The sequence below is a fragment of the Mus caroli genome, unplaced genomic scaffold (genome assembly GCF_978045245.1).
Source record: "Mus caroli unplaced genomic scaffold, Mus_caroli_1 scaffold_1, whole genome shotgun sequence".
Lineage (NCBI taxonomy): Eukaryota > Metazoa > Chordata > Mammalia > Rodentia > Muridae > Mus > Mus caroli.
In genome coordinates this window covers 77,438,465-77,455,231 of record NW_028227256.1, presented here as the reverse complement: position 1 = coordinate 77,455,231, position 16,767 = coordinate 77,438,465, and the positions used below count along the sequence as shown (strand labels likewise).

Genomic DNA, 16,767 nt, shown 5'->3' with positions numbered 1-16,767 from the left:
TTGCAAGTCCAATGGGCCTCTCTTTCCAGTGATGGCTGACTAGGCCATCTTCTGATACATATGCAGCTAGAGTCAAGAGCTCTGGGGTACTAGTTAGTTCATAATGTTGTTCCACCTATAGGGTTGCAGATCCCTTTAGCTCCTTGGGTACTTTCTTTAGCTCCTCCATTGGGGGCCCTGTGATCCATCCAATAGCTGACTGTGAGCATCCACTTCTGTGTTTGCTAGGTCCCGGCATTGTCTCACAAGAGACAGCTATATCTGGGTCCTTTCAGCAAAATCTTGCTAGTGTATGCAATGGTGTCAGCATTTGGAAGCTGATTATGGGATGGATCCCTGGATATGGCAGTCTTTAGATGGTCCATCCTTTCGTCACAGCTCCAAACTTTATCTCTGTAACTCCTTCCATGGGTGTTTTGTTCCCAATTCTAAGAAGGGGCACAGTGTCCACACTTTGGTCTTCATTCTTCTTGAGTTTCATGCGTTTAACAAGTTGTATCTTATATCTTGGGTATCATAAGTTTTTGGGCTAATATCCACTTATCAGTGAGTACATATTGTGTGAGTTCCTTTGTGATTGTGTTACCTCACTCAGGATGATGCCCTCCAGGTCCATCCATTTGCCTAGGAATTTCATAAATTCATTCCTTTTAATAGCTGAGTAGTACTCCATTGTGTAAATGTACCACACTTTCTGTATCCATTCCTCTGTTGAGGGGCATCTGGGTTCTTTCCAGCTTCTGGCTATTATAAATAAGGACAGCCTATTTTGTAATCATCACTTACATTTAGTTCACATGAAGCATTTCGAAGTGTTAAGAAATCACATTTTTTTAAATCTTTGGGCCGGAGCAAGCAGGGACTGAGCGAGCGTGGTTGACCAGAGTGAGCAGAGATCCTAAATTCAATACCCAACAACCACATGAAGGTTCACAACTAACTATCTGTACAGCGACAGTGTGTACTCATATACATAAAATAAATAAGTGAATCTTTGGAAAAAAAAAAAAAGAAATCACACTTGAAAAAAAAAAAAAAAAAGACCTAGAGTTATCCTGAAGAGCCAATTGTGTCATGTGTCCTATCTGGGAAAGGTATCCGCTTGAGATTGTCCACTGTGTGACTGGAAGTCCAATAGACCTACAGTGTTTCCTCTCCTGAGTTAATGCTGTTTCTGATAACCTAAGTGAGGAAATTTTTATATAACTTGCCTCTTTTGATACTCAGAACAAAAATTGAGTGTAACATCATATTTGTTTATGACTACAGAACAAGAATGCTCAAGTCCCCATAGCAGATAATGAGAAACACTCCACGGTTGCAAAGCTTGCCTAAGAGACGCAGAGTGTGCCCAACAGAAAACAGCTCAGCCCATCCTCCCTGGGCCTGCAGCTCTCAGACAGTAGAGCCCAAGACTTGACCACCAAAACTGCATGAGCCAGTTCCTCATAGTCAATTGTCATGTATCTCATATTGGATCTGTTTTGCTGTGTGGGAATTCCCCACACAGTAAGACAGACAGCGAGTAAAAGAGAGCAAATCTTTCCAGAGCAAAACCTCTGAGAACCTGGTAGCTTCTCCTTGAGGAAAGTAGGTAGAATTTGCATTGAAGTATAGCTTCTTCCATAACCCCAATAAAATGACATAAGATATCACCCGCCACTGCTCACAAACCCTTTACAACTTTAACTTCAGTGTTAAGGCATTCGATTTGATCCTCGGAGGTACACTGGGTCTGCCTGAATGTCGCCACTTTATGAAAGTAAAAACAGATTAAAAACTTGGCCAGCTTCTAGCTGATGACTCATCCCTGCCTCAGGAGGTCAAGATGAGGTGGCCGAGGCATCCAATAATTCTGCACAAAGTAACTATTAAGACTATTTATTTAGACTTTACATTTCTTCCATATTTCTCTCAGATACATGCTCATTACTTCTGGAGCAGGTCACTGAATTTTCTTTCACATTCAACATTTCCCAGTGCTTCTTATGTGAGTGGTCCTTGAACTAGGTGTTAGGAAATAACGGAGAGCTTTGAAAACACAGTGGTTTCCATACCTAGTTAATGTTTGACTTTTAAAATGTTTATCTCTGAGCTTAGAATCAGTATCTATAAATCATGATAGTACCTTACTGGTATGCTCTGGCTGTCATGACTCAGTCACAAGATGGACCACTGAGACAACAAAAATGTACTAACACATCATTGAGGTTCTTGAGCAAGGAATAAGCAGAGGGGTTTCTTTCTTAAGGCTAAGAATGTCTGTTCCAAGCCCCTCTCCCAGACTCTGGGAGTTCACCTGCAACCTTTGTTATCCCTTGGCATGTGAATCTCTGTCTTCACCTTGCCATCGTATTGTCCTCAGTGGCTACATCTAAATTCTTTCTCTTCTGGGGGCAGCAATCATATCCATGCATGGATCCATCCTACTTTAAGACTTCATTATAATTAATCTCACTTGTAGCAATCTCACTTCCAAATAAGGGAATACTTGGGAGTCCTGAATGGTAAATGAAGCCATATGGATTTTAGAGGAACACAATTCAGCCCATGGTGAGTGCACACCTTTCAAAGCTACACTCAAACTTTAAGGAAGTAGTATCTAGCTTATTTAGCAGTGTGTCTGGTGTTTTTAAGCCCTACTCAGAGCAGAGAATGTAGCTCATTGGTAGAGTTCGTGCCCAGCATGTGTGAAGGTCTGCACACTAGAAATCAAAGACTGGAATGAAAGAGGTAGTGCAGACCTTTAATTCTAGCACTAAGGAGGCAGATCTATGTGATATGGGGCCAATCTGTTCTACAGTGAGACTTCTAGTGGGCCAGGACTACGTAGAGATCCTGATACAAGGGAGGGAAACAGGGAGAGAGAGAGACAGAGACACAGAGAGGTGGGGGAGAGAAAGGAGAGAGGAGGAGAAGAAAAGAGAGGAAAGGAGGAGAGAGAGGATGTTAATAAATGATACCCATTTAACTATTACTATATTTCTTCATCTCCCCCAAAATTTCCCCTTACAAAGAAAAGCATACATGTTTTAACAAATGCAGGGGGAAAATGTAGCACTTGTACAAACCCTACTGATGCATGCTGGGTCTGAAAGGGTCTAGAAAACAGGGCATCAGCCTTGATGCTCTTCTTGCTTTCTAAGGCAAGTTATTTTTTTTTAATGCTGTTTTTAATTATATTGCCGAGGCCCCAGGGTGCTAAGTCTTCACTGATCTTTTTCCTGTTGTATAATGGTTTTCCAATTGTTTTTCGGGTTTTATTTACTTATTTATTATTCAACTAATAGGATTGTTGAATCCTTTGGAAATGAAGGTAATTTAAAGAGTTTATTGTTTAACTTAATAATTAAAGTCCCTGTGTTCTCTCCCCTAATATGGCACTCATTTCTTCTGGCAAAATAAAGACTTGCCATTAAAAGTAAGTAGACTTTCACAAGAATGGTTTTCAGAATAACTCTCTCTCTCTCTCATTATCCCCCAGCCAATTCTCTCCTTTGCATAGACGCAGAGAGTTACAGCACTTGCTGCCTTTGCCTTTAACCCTCTAGAAGCTTTTTGCTAGCCTGAGAAGTCTCAAAAGATGGTGGGCACCATCTCATCCATGGGGCACTGAGAACCTGAATAGAATAAAAGATGGAGAGGAAAGGAGAAAACTGCTCATTGTTTCCTCCTCGGCGCGTAAGTCTGGACATCTCAGCCCATCATCCCTGGGCCTGCAGCTCTCAGACAGTAGACCTCAAGACTTAACCATCATAACTGCATGGCCCAGTTCCTCATAGTCAATTGTCATGTATCTCATATTGGATCTGTATTGCTGGAGAATCTTCACTAAATGAAATACATTTAAAGTTTCCATGAAGTTATAAAGTTATATATATGTATGTGTATATATATGTATGTATGTATATTACAGCTAAGGTCATTGGCATCGGATATATAGTCAACAAACTCTTTCTACGCTGTATTGGCATCTATATTAGTAAGATAAGGAAGCTAGAAATTATTTGCATTTTACTATCTTTTTACATAGCCCCTTAGCCAAGCAACCCAAATTAAACAATTTAGGATGTTAGCCTCCCTTCATAAACTCCTTTATAAGTTCTTACAGTTCAATTATGGGTTTGAATTTGGTTCTGTTTAGTAAGATATGTTTCATGTTCCCCATTGCAAAAATTTGGGTTTCAAAGCCTGGTAGATTACAAGAACTGCCCCACCCATTAAGTACCTTGTGTACTTTCAGGGAACTACCCCTCTGTGACCCCAGTCAAGTGACCAGAAGAGCTGAACCTTGACCACATTTATTGGTTCAAGAATAGGTCTGCAAAGCATGGTGTTTCCAAAAAAAGGGAAAAAAATGTCTCTGGTCTTTTTGTCAGAACTGTCAAGAAAGAATTATTTTTCTAGAAGGTATGGTGCTAGCAGTGAGCTGTCTTTGTTACCACAGAAAGAACAGCAAGAATAAAACTAACATAAAGAAAAACAGAACCAAGAACTAAGAAAGACATATGGTGGTGTTAGATCCCCAGATCATACTGGTCCTGAAACACTACTGTTTCTCAAATATTTATGGTCAATAGTCTGTGGTCTGGAATAATCTAATGGATGCTAACATTACTATGTAGACAGAACTGTAACATACATAAACATATGTTCATTGTAGCCAGACATTTTCATTTCAATGTAACATTTTCTTTTCCTAATTTTGGTTGAATGACTGTCTGTTTGTAAACAAAGAAAGCAAAATCACCTCATGCCTTCACTACATTCATTCATTAATTTTAGGGCTCAGTGGTTAAGAGCACTAGCTGCTCTTCCAGAGGTTCTGAGTTCCATTCCCAGCAACCATATGGTGGCTCACAACCATCTGTGATGGGATCTGATGCCCTCCTTTCACCAGAGAAGAATAACAGTGTACACACACACATTAAATAAATAAATAAATATTAAAAAAAAACAAAAAATAAGATATTAACAAAGACACTTAGATGAGGAGCAGAGACTGGGTTATAATATCCTTTATACTGTCTTTCCGCTGCTATGGCTGTATAGTAATTTTATAAAATATCAGTGAAGGTCTAAAGCAAGCATGCTGGGAGAAGCTGTGTAGTTTTGTAATTCAGCTCACTTCCTTTCCTTTCTCCCTTTACTGTCTCAGATCTATCTAGTCCCCCAGAAAATGATCTTGAGATTGGCCTTCCTGTACAAGAGGTAGATTTAAATAGAGGGGAAAATAATTAGGAAAAAGAAAAAAAAGAAAAAAAAGAAAAGAACTAGAGAAGGAAACTAATTAAGGTACAATTTCAGGCAGAGACCTGTGGGGTGGGGCTGTAATTTCAGCCTGATCCTGCTGGGGAGCTCTGGAGTGTAGGTAACAGGTCAGTTACTCCTGTTTGAGCCAAGGTGATTCATTTTTTTCAGATTCTTGCTTTTTTTATTATAGTCCAAAGGGTATTGAGTTCTATAAACAGGCAAAGTTCTCTAGTACCTCTAGGGTGGTTCTCTGCGAAGACACAAAAGTACACAGAGGGAAAAGAGGATTCAGGAATGGTGTGATACAAAGCAATATAATATAGTACCATCTTAGCAGATCCCAGTATTACCCACTGCAACCACCAGACGTTTCTATCATCAGCAGCTTTTGGAAAGACAGTTCTTAAAGTCATCCTTGAAGCATTGTGGAGAGAAGCTAGCTTTTGCATTGATCAAATACTGTTCTTAATTTTCTACAGTAAGTTTAATACCTGCTCTTCGGCAATACTAAAATGCCAATACTCTAAACTTATTGAAATGTCCGCGGTCATCTGGGCTTCAGAAATTCAACAGGAACACTACAACAAAAATCTAGATGCTTCCATAGCTGCCTCCTCTGACTACTGAGGTCAGGAATATTGAAAAGCTTCTAAAGCTATTCCAGAGCCCGTCTCCAAGTCTCAGGGTTCTCTGGGGTCTTAGATCGTTCGTTCCCACCTGTACTGGCTAGTTTTGTGTCAACTTGACACAGCTGGAGTTATCACAGAGAAAGGAGCTTCAATTGAGGAAATGCCTCCATGAGATCCAACTGCAAGGCATTTTCTCAATTAGTGATCAAGGGGGAAAGGCCCCTTGTGGGTGAGACCATCTCTGGACTGGCAGTCTTGGTTCTGTAAGAGAGCAGGCTGAGCAAGCCAGGGAAAGCAAGCCAGTAAGTAACATCCCTCCGTGGCCTCTGCATCAGCTCCTGCTTCTTGACCTGCTTAAGTTCCAGTCCTGACTTCCTTGGTGATGAACAGCAGTATGGAAGTGTAAGCCGAATAAACCCTTTCTTCCCCAACTTGTATCTTGGTCATGATGTTTGTGCAGGAATAGAAACCCTGACTAAGACACCACCTAACTTATGAGTGAAGAATATTTTTATGTCATATTCTACCTCAGCCTTAAATATTTTGTATATATGAAAAGGCATGTGTTTCGAGCATCACAGTACACTGTACATTTACCATGTGCCAAAAACTACAAGCATATTTTAAATCTTGCCATGCTCGACTGTGACCTGGGGTATGATAAATGTAAAGTTACATATATCCATAAACTTTCCTAAGTCAATGATCACTTTCTCCTCTCTTGCTGAAGAGCTCATATTTTGTGCAGAAGACCCATCTTTCAAGCATTATACTCTATAGCAAGAAGAGCAGAAAAAGCACAAGGTGGACTAAGGAGACCAAACAACAATTTGGGCAATTCTTTGAAAAGCTTTCTTTCTGGGGATAAGTCTTGTTTCGATGATGGGAGACAAATTCACCGTGCCAATTGCCATCTCCTGAAAAAAGCAGAAAGACATTTGCAGAAGTGGGGAGCAAACAGCAGATGAGAGTTTCAGATCTCCACTCAGAAGGAAGTCGTGCCTAGAAAAAGAATAGCTCCTTAGAGTTAACAGCCTTAGGCGTGAGTGCCAGAGGCTTTCAAGCTGACTTTTCAAAGCCAGAAGCTTATAGCAACAAACCCAAAGAAGCAGTGGCTCGTGGATCTAGGTTCTAAAAACCCTGAGGCTGGTGAGATGGCTCAGTGGGTAAGAGCATCCGACTGCTCTTCCGAAGGTCCAGAGTCCAAATCCCAGCAACCACATGGTGGCTCACAACCATCCATAATGAGATCTGACTCCCTCTTCTGGAGTGTCTGAAGACAGCTACAGTGTACTTACATATAATTAATAAATAAATAAATCTTTAAAAAAAAAATAAATAAATAAAAAATAAAAACCCCGAGGCTTAGAAGCCTAAAGCAGAGGTTTTCAACCTGTGGGTCCCAACCTTCACAGGAATTACATACCAGATATTCTGCATCTCAGATGGTTACATTGTGATTCCCAACAGTAACAAAACTACAGTTATGAAGTAGCAACAAAAATAATTTTATGGTTGGGGGGCATCACAACATGAGGAACTGTCTTAAAGTGTCACAGCATTTGCAAGGTTGAGAACTACGGCTCTAGATTCTCAAGTCTAGACCATGAGTTCCAATGGCTCAGTACCCAGCAACTAGAGTGACAGTTCTGAGCTCTGGGGGTCAGGTCCTTATCTCTCAGCTCTGCTGGGTGACTCGGAAGCTCTATGTGATAGAACCTAGTGGGTAAACCCCCACTCCATTCCCGATTCGGCGTGCACCCAAAAAATCACGAAGGACCATCTTGATGTAATTACATGAGGTCGTTTAATGACGGAGCTCCAAACCGACATGCATCCCACACAGGAGATAACGGATGTCCACCACGAGGCTCGAAAGCTAGGGGGTTTTATGGGGTAATGGGGCTTAGGGGTGTGGAATTCAGCATAGCGACACACTATTGGCTTATTCAAACATCAGCAGAAAAATTACATGTACGTGCAGGGTGTCAGAGTTCTGTGAGTTGTTGACTCAGTTTAGATAGCCCTGTTATGTCCTCACATTCCTCTTTATCTTTAAGGTTAAGCTGTTCCCAGGAATGTTTTAACTACGGGGCATACCCAGGTTTGTTTTTCTTTTTTCTCAGCCTCAGGCAGCCTCTAGCTCACAACAACCAGCAATTTCTGAGTACTTTATGTGACTTACAGGTCTTGAAATTTCATCTTTCTTTCATATGCAGCTCTCCTAGCAGCTGGAGTTTGCAATTCCTCTGCAACCTTTCCCTTCTCAGCACTTCCACAGTGGTTCATCGTCTCCACAAGATCTGCTTCCCAAGGCTCTCTAGAGCTCTTCAGTCACCCTCTAGATCAGTGGCTCTCAATCTTCCTAATGCTGCTACCCTTTAATGCAGATCTCCATGTTGTGGGGAACCCCACCCATAAAATTATTTTCATTGCTACTTCATAACTGTAATTTTGTTACTGTTAGGTAAATAAATACCTCTGTTTTCTGATGGTCTTAGGCAACCCCTGGGAAAGAGTCATTCAACACACCCCAAAGGAGTCTTGACCCACAGGTTCAGAACCAGGGCAGTAAATGCTACTGCTGGGTGTCCACGGGGCTGGCAGCCAAAAAAAATCACCCACTGGTCTTTATTAAATAAAGATCAGAAACAGGCAATAAAAAACATTCACAAGAGACTTTATTGTGACCTAATTTGCAACATGTTGGGAAGCATAACCAAATAGCAGTCAGGAAAGGAAGTTTCCCCAAATAACCCAGGATGAAATACACCACCACTTACTATATGCCAGTCAATCACCTGTATACAGGAGCCATTATGGGTCAGGAAGGTGCTTCTCCAACAGGAGTGGAGACTGCTCTAAGGAGATCCAGGCTCCTCTGGAGTGCTGCACATAGTTATCCTGAGGTCATCTCAAGCTGCTCTGCACTGTGAGCAAAATGAAACCTTTGTTCCTGCAAGATAACTGAAGCAGGTGGCCCCAAGGCCACGCTGTCAAAGAAACAAAGCCTTAGCTGCACAGGTGGCTGCTACAGCCACAGACATTTCCTGAAGTCTTCTCTGGTGTCTGTGGTTTGAAGTTCTCTGGAACAGCTTAACAATTTATGATAAGTTGTTGCTGCCATGATAAGAAATGGCCATTTGACTGACAACTACAGCATCCCCATGAAAATGGAGCATTCAGATTGTTCCCAGCTTTCAGGAACAGAAGCAGTACTGATCCTCCAGTACCTCACAGTCCTCCTAGACTCAGTACCTGCAGAAAAGAGCAGCAACAGTCCTTTTGGCCTCCACTTGCCTTAAGATAATCATTGCTTAGGGGTAGCTTCTACCGTGCCCTTGCAAAGGAAAAGAATGACAGCTGTCAATCAAGTGGCTAATCTGCCTGCAACTGAAATCTTCCATCTTTGAGAAGAGAAAATATTTTAGGTGTGCTACATAACTATTAGATGTGCACTTAATTTTTCAGCAAATTTTTCTAATAACCCTTAACATCTAGCCAAATAACCTTGGGAGGGGTAGATACTGCCTGAACTGTCAAGCACAGTGTTTCTTTTCATCCTCATTTTTATATTAATATCACATTGGTGTCACAATGCCCCTAAGTGGCAGGAATAGAAGGTGGATGTTCCTTCCTTTAAAAAGTAAAGTTAGTAAGAACAGTCCATAGATGTCACTCCTACCAACCTCTTCAATTTCAAAGTTAAAGTTTTCTGGAGTTGACTTGGCTTTCTCTCTCTCTCTCTCTCTCTCTCTCTCTCTCTCTCTCTCTCTCTCTCCACTCTTTCCTGTTTTTCTCTCCTATCTCACTCTGCTCTCCTCCTCCTCCCTCTCTCTCTCTCTCTCTCTCAAACAGGCTCTGCAGTACTCACAGAAAGTTTGAAACATTTTTCTTTTTTTCATTGCACTAAAAACCAATCACACACTTTAATTCAATTATATATTAAATCTACTTATAATTTTATAAAAATATTTGAATATAATCAAAACTCTATTTATAGTCCTTGTAATATATATTTGGTTATGTAATATATTTTCTATAATATTTATTTATAATTATTTATGTATAATGTATAATTTGTAACATTAGAAATGTAACTTAATATAAAATTGTCACATGCATTGCTTTATATCTTATTGGTAAGATATTATGTATATGTATAAAAACAGTTAGCTGCTAGGCAGACCAAATGTCACCAAGTTTACATGTGTTGTCTTGGTGCATCTCATAGGGTGAACAGTGAGTGACCAAACCTCTTCCACTTGCTCCAAAGACTTGAGGAGCTGTTCTGAGACTGGTGCTGAATTATGAATCTATCCTTGAGCCTGCTTTCATTCTTCAAACTTCCCTACAATATCCATCTTATATCCAAAGTTATCCGGTTGATCTCCTGAAAGTCCCCCAACCATAACCATAAGAAAGAGATCTGCCATCCAAATCTCATCAGAATGCAAACATCATGCAGACAGTAGGGTCACTGGGCTCCACAGGAGTGTCAAGGAAGTCAAATGCTGTCTAACTTGAGCTTTGCCTTGTGAGCAAAAGTCTTGCTGAACTGCTGCAGACACTTCCCTGCAATGGCAGACATTATAGCCATAAGAATGTGTGTGGTTATTGCTGTACTTACAGTGCACACGTACAGCATCGCTCACTGTCCCTTAAGCCATTGGTTATTTGGTCAATCAGTTTCACAGATGCTATCTAGGTTAGTTGGGTTTGTTGAAGGTGAAGAACAACATACAGCATGATGCACAAAGGACTCTCTGTGTTTCATTATTCATTTATCACAAAATGTGCCCCAGACCTTTTACAACCTCAGTAACTAGGTCTGCAACAACTATCTTTTCTGTCTAGAAAGGGGACCATGTCAAATACAACAGACTATACTTTTTGTAAATTTTTTCCATTAATTTACTTATTTATTTATTCACTTTACAACTCAATCACAACCCCCCCCCCCGCCCTACCTCCACAACTCACAGTCTTTCTCCCTCTTTGCCCCCTCTTCCTCTGAGAAAAAGAGATCCCTCCTTGGGTATTGCTCCACTCTGGCACATCAAGTCACTGCAGGACTAGGAACATTCTCTCCTACTGAGGCCAGATAAGGTGGCCCAGTTAGGTAAACAGGATTAAGGGACAGCCCCTGCTCCAGTTGTTGGGGGACCCACATAAAGACCAAGCGGCACATCTGCCACATATGTGCAGGAGTCCTAGGTCCAGCCCATGATTTTTCTTTGGCTGGTGGTTCAGTCTCTGGGGGCCCCAAGGGTCCAGGTTAGTTAACTCTGTCGGTCTGGTAGAGTCCCTATGCCCTCCAGATTCCTCAATCCTTTCCCCAAGACTTTTTTTGTAATGTTAACTGCTTGTTAAATGCAAGTAACTTTATTGCCAAGAGGTAATATTTCCATGGTGCAGAAAGGCAGCTCAGTTGGTAAAAATGTCTGCTGTGCAAACATAAGAATTTCAATCCCCAGCCCTCAATGTAAGAAACAAAAGCTGGGTGTATGCCTCTCCCCCTACTGAGGGTGTGAAGAAAGGCAAATCTCTGAGTCTCATTGGCCACCCAAGCCAGCTGAACTGAGATCAGCTGCAAGTTCAAAGAGACCTTGTATTTAAAAAACAAAGAAGGAAGGGAGAAGAAAAATATGACCCTACCTTGACCCCAGGCCTCTGCACAAATGAGCACACTCCTTTGTACACGTACTACACTCAATACAGAGAGACAGACAGAGAGCAGAATACACACACACATTTATGAGTTCAGGCTAGTAATCATTTTCAGTGTCCTTTAGACACTTAGACACTTTAGACACTTTAGACAGAGACATTTTCAAGACATTTTTAAATGATACCTTCCTTTATTAATACAACCCTTAGGGAATATAAAATAGGTAATATTTACTGACATGCTATTTAAGTTGCAGGAAAATCTAGTCCTCAAAAGAGTAATCTCTGGCCTGGATCCTCAATGAGTCTTTTCCATACATCTTGTTCAGGTTAAATCAGTAGCCCAATGTTTTTGTGCTTTGTCAAAAAAAAAAAAGACTTTTTTTTCCTTCTGGTCGTGTAGGTCTGTATCTAAGGGCTTCATCTTACAAGTTAATTCCACATCCTGCCTTGAGGCTCTCTGGTTTGCACTGCCCAGATGCTATAAGTCTTGTTTACTGATTTTGTGCCTGACTGGGAGAATTTATGGTCTGGGAAGAATTGCAGCCAGGGCTCAATCAGCAATTCATTTTCAGCTCACTTTGAGCGACTTACAAAAAAAAAAAAAATTCAGAAGTATGGCATCTTAAAAGAAAAGTGGATTTTTTTTTCTCCTTTTGAATGCAGTTTTCCCACATGCTAATAGTAACAGAGAACTGAGTGTTATTGCCTACAGAGTCCTACCATGTACCCATTACTAAGTTGTTAGGGCTTTGTTTAGCCTTAGAGAGGACAGAACAGCATCACCAGAAGCTTGCTATTATGGACGTAAATCATATGACTCTAAAAGCGAGTGTCTGTAGCTTGTGCCATAAATGCTAACATGAATACACTAGAGTCTGTCTGGTCAAAGTGGATATGTATCTTTGATGTGTGTGTGTGTTTTATAATGAGAGCTATTTTGAGCGAAGACATTTTGTTTAGATTTGGATGTAGTGTTTACCCTGCTTAGTTAGGCCTTTTTCGCAAACGTTTATTACCACCTGTATCTTCAAAAAGATGTTTCCTGCTCTCTGTCTAAATCCTTCCAGCCTTATCTTTCACACCTTTAATCATATAGTTTATTAATTGTAGCACATTCCTGGACAAATAGTATAAGGTATAAATCTAAGCAAAATTTAGTGGCCCTCATATTTCCATACATTCTAGTCTTGACAAATGAACTGAATTATAAAGATGATGTTTAAATAGTTACTCTTGTCGCCATGACAGAGTCGAAGAAATGTGCCACCTCTTGCTAATTAACTGTTGTTTCTTTTGTTTACTGATTTTTAATTTCCTGCTTATGAAAGGGATTTGTCATTAAAGATCCACTGCTTTATTCAATTAGTGTGATGAGAAAGCCTCAGAAGGGAGGCAAACTGGATTGTCTAATTACCTAAATTGTGCTAATTAGCCCCACGTGGTAAAGCCTTCTACCCTTTGCAAACCTTGAATCCGTGGCCTCTCAAATTAGCAAGTTGCTTTCAGTTGCAAGGTCCTCTTGAAGGAGACTGTCATCTTGCCCACATCCTCCTGGGTTCACAATGATGCTGTTAACGTGACCTCTAGAGGGCGATCCTTCCTAATTTTCATAGGCTCTGGGTCCAAAGGCAGGGGCTGGAGGGCTCACTCAGTTTCAAACTAGGTAAGCATCCCCTGTGAGGACCACAAAACAGGAAAAGTCACTAAGGCTTCCAAGCTCCCTGTGGCACATCAACAACTCGTTTTTCACTTCTCAAACCATCCTCTTCCTTCATTGATGTAGTGATCCAGTGAAGTACCATCCATCTGTGTACTGAACCATGTCATCTTTCGCATGGTACTTTATTTCTTCATATTCCATGTGGACATAGAAATTCAGTATGTGTCCCATCTTCCTAGCTTTTACTTGGTTTTGTTTTCTTACACATAGAATTTACTGCACAAAATAAATAAATAAATCGTTACTAGTAATCAATATGTCAACTAAGAAATGCTGGCTAGCCATCTACTATGAACATGTACAATATATATATATTATATTATGTAGTATATATATACCTGTTGAGAGGCTCTGCCAGTGCCTGACAAATGCAGAAGTGGATGCTCACAGTCATCCATTGGACAGAGCACTGGGTCCCTAATGAAGGAGCTAGAGAAAATACCCAAGGAGCTGAAGGGGTTTGCAGCCCCATAGGAGGAACAACAATATGAACTAACCAGTACCCCCCCCCCAGAGCTCCCTGAGACTAAACCACCAATCAAAGAAAACACATGGTCTCTAGCTGCATTTGTAGCAGAGGATGGCCTAGTCGGTCATCAATGGGAGGAGAGGCCCTTGGTCCTGTGAAGGCTCTATGCCCCAGTATATGGGAATGCCAGGGGCAGGGAGTGGGAGTGGGTGGGTTGGGGAACAGGGGGAGGGGAAGAGGATAGGGGATTTTCGGAGGGGAAACTAGGAAAAGGGGTAACGTTTGAAATGTAAATAAAGAAAATAATAATTTTTCTAAAAAGGAATTAAACCCCCCCAAATCATTTTCCAAGGAACTTAATTCTCCTTGATAAAAAACAGAATTGAACCTCCAAGTTTTAAGATGCTTATCTGAGATTTAGTTGCAGATCCATGCCCAGTCTAGAATTCCACCACTAGCTTCTGCAAATATTACAAGGACTCACATCCCCTGAGCCCTTCCCATGTGCCAGGAACCACCCGGTGTCTCTCCTGGTATCATTTAGTATAGATGTATCTTTGGTATGTGCAAGTTTCAGACAACGACTAAGCAATGTGTCCACTCATTTTACAAATGATGACTTTGGTGCTCAGAGATATTAACTGGCCCTGCATTACACTACTGTAGGTTTAAGTAGAACGGAAGCTACCCTTCCCTACCCCAGTCTGTTTTCTTGCCCACTGCTCCTTCATCCATCTGTAAAACCTCCTTAAATGTCCACATCTTATACATTTTAAGTATTTGTTGTCCTTTTTGGTTTTCAAGGATAGTTAAGAGAATTCAGATAAATCTCAGGAAAAAAAAGAAGAATAGATTGTTTTAGCCTCTTGACCCCACAGCCAGCAAAACAGACTCAGGTGGCTTGAAATTTTCTAAGCCTTGATTGCAGAAGTGGTATTGAATATGTATAAATTGTACCTTCTGGGATTAGATCTCCTACCCTGAAATTTCAGAGCCCTCACCAACACCACTTACGAGCTGACTTTAAACAAGTTACCTGGCTACTTTAGGCCCCACTTTTATCATAGAAGCGGGATGGCAATGCTTCACAGCTAGGGCTTATATAAAGAGTTATATGAAAAGCACTTAGGGAATCTGCTCAATACTCCATACACATGAATTCTTCCTGTGTTTGATGTCAGAGGTGAGAAAGAGTATTACTATCAGGCACTATGAGTACATCACCTTGAAAAGATGATGTATACAGCAATTTAGCTTAACAGTGTAATCTCATGTAAACAGTCAGTGTGTATGTGTGTGTGTGTTTCTAGTTAAGTTTTTTTGTTGTTGGTTTTTTTTGGTTTTTTTTTTTTCCGAGACACGGTTTCTGGTTTCTCTGTATAAGCCCTGGCTGTCCTGAAACTCACTCTGTAGTCCAGGCTGGCCTCAGACTCAGAAATCCACCTGCCTCTGCCTCCCAAGTGCTCAGATTAAAGGCATTGTGCCACCACTGCCCGGCTGCTTATTTCTTTAAACACACACACACTTTGGAATTCAAAATTGTCTTTGCAGGAAAAGAAAATTTCTATCACACCAATCGTATTTCCTTTCCATCCAACATTTTGCGAAATTCAATATTTCAAAAGCCTGGTCTCTATTTCAGGATATCACCTCTTCCTTTAGAATTACTGGCCCACAACTTCAGGGATACTTCCTAATAAATATTGTACCTGACAGCTAAAAGTCTGCTGCACAGTATACACAAGCTGCCCAGCCTCTATTTATTTGTCTTCTGATTTTCTTTATACTTAGAGTATCCATTCACTATAAAAATAACTTTTATTTGCTAGATGTAATTGTCATCTTAGAGGCTTACTACAGAATAAACTCACCCTTTCTATTTCTCTCTGAACTCTGACTGGCTGATCTCATTCAGCTATGCTGGCTCAAACTCCTCTCCAAGCTGACTGTTTCAATCTGGCTTCTCTCAGCTTCTCACTGGTTGTTCTGCTTGGCCTCAAACTAACTTAACAATCTGTTCTAATCTTCTGGCTCCTTTTCATTCTCTGTCTCATTCTGTCTTCACCTGTGCCTGGCTTGTTCCCTCTGCAACCTATCTCTGTAGAACTGTCCTGTTAAAATAACCTTTGCTAATGAACTTACAAATGAACTCAACTCTACTGCCTGCACTCACTGACTGACTGAAATCAACTATACAGATTCGAACTGACTCCCAACTTGTTAACTCAACTCCACTGCACTGAACTCAACTGGCTGAACAGAACTGACTTCCAATTCCCCTCTCCCTTCCGATACTGCTCTTAAATAGTCTCCCTTTCCTGTCTGTTCTTGTGAGAGTCGAGTGTATCCTATCTGTGACTCATTCTGTCAAATCTTTGTCTGATTCATCACTTTGTCTGCCTCTCAATTAGACATCACTTTCAAATGTGGCTGCGCCGGGCGCGGTGGCGCACGCCTGTAGTCCCAGCTACTCCGGAGGCTGAGGCAGGAGGATCGCTTGAGTCCAGGAGTTCTGGGCTGTAGTGCGCTATGCCGATCGGGTGTCCGCACTAAGTTCGGCATCAATATGGTGACCTCCCGGGAGCGGGGGACCACCAGGTTGCCTAAGGAGGGGTGAACCGGCCCAGGTCGGAAACGGAGCAGGTCAAAACTCCCGTGCTGATCAAATGTGGCTGCTTTCTTCTACAAACTAACCTTATCTACATTGTTTGGGATTAAAGGTGTGTACTTAGGGGATATCTATATTCCAGCCAGAGCCATGTTGTAAAAAATAAATATTATTATAAATTATATTATTGATAATAATTTATTATTATATTATTAATATTATTATATTTATGTCTGTATTCAGCCATGTTTCTAGATTAAAAATTCCTCTACAATTAGCAAAGCAAAGGGCAAAGAAGGTAAACCTTACAACCAGCTACTGGACATGACATCATTGGTGGGTTCCCCTAGCAACCAGCTACTGGAGGTGACATCCTTGGTGGGTTCCCCTGGCAACCAGCTACTGGAGGTGACAT

General features: G+C 41.1%; 1 non-coding gene across 1 annotated transcript; it reads left to right on the top strand.

Annotated features, from left to right (window-relative positions):
- The first annotated feature begins 16,178 nt into the window (after positions 1 to 16,178).
- Positions 16,179 to 16,474, top strand: LOC147006072 (signal recognition particle RNA). The gene has a single exon (XR_015048910.1).
- The last annotated feature ends 293 nt before the right edge of the window (positions 16,475 to 16,767 follow it).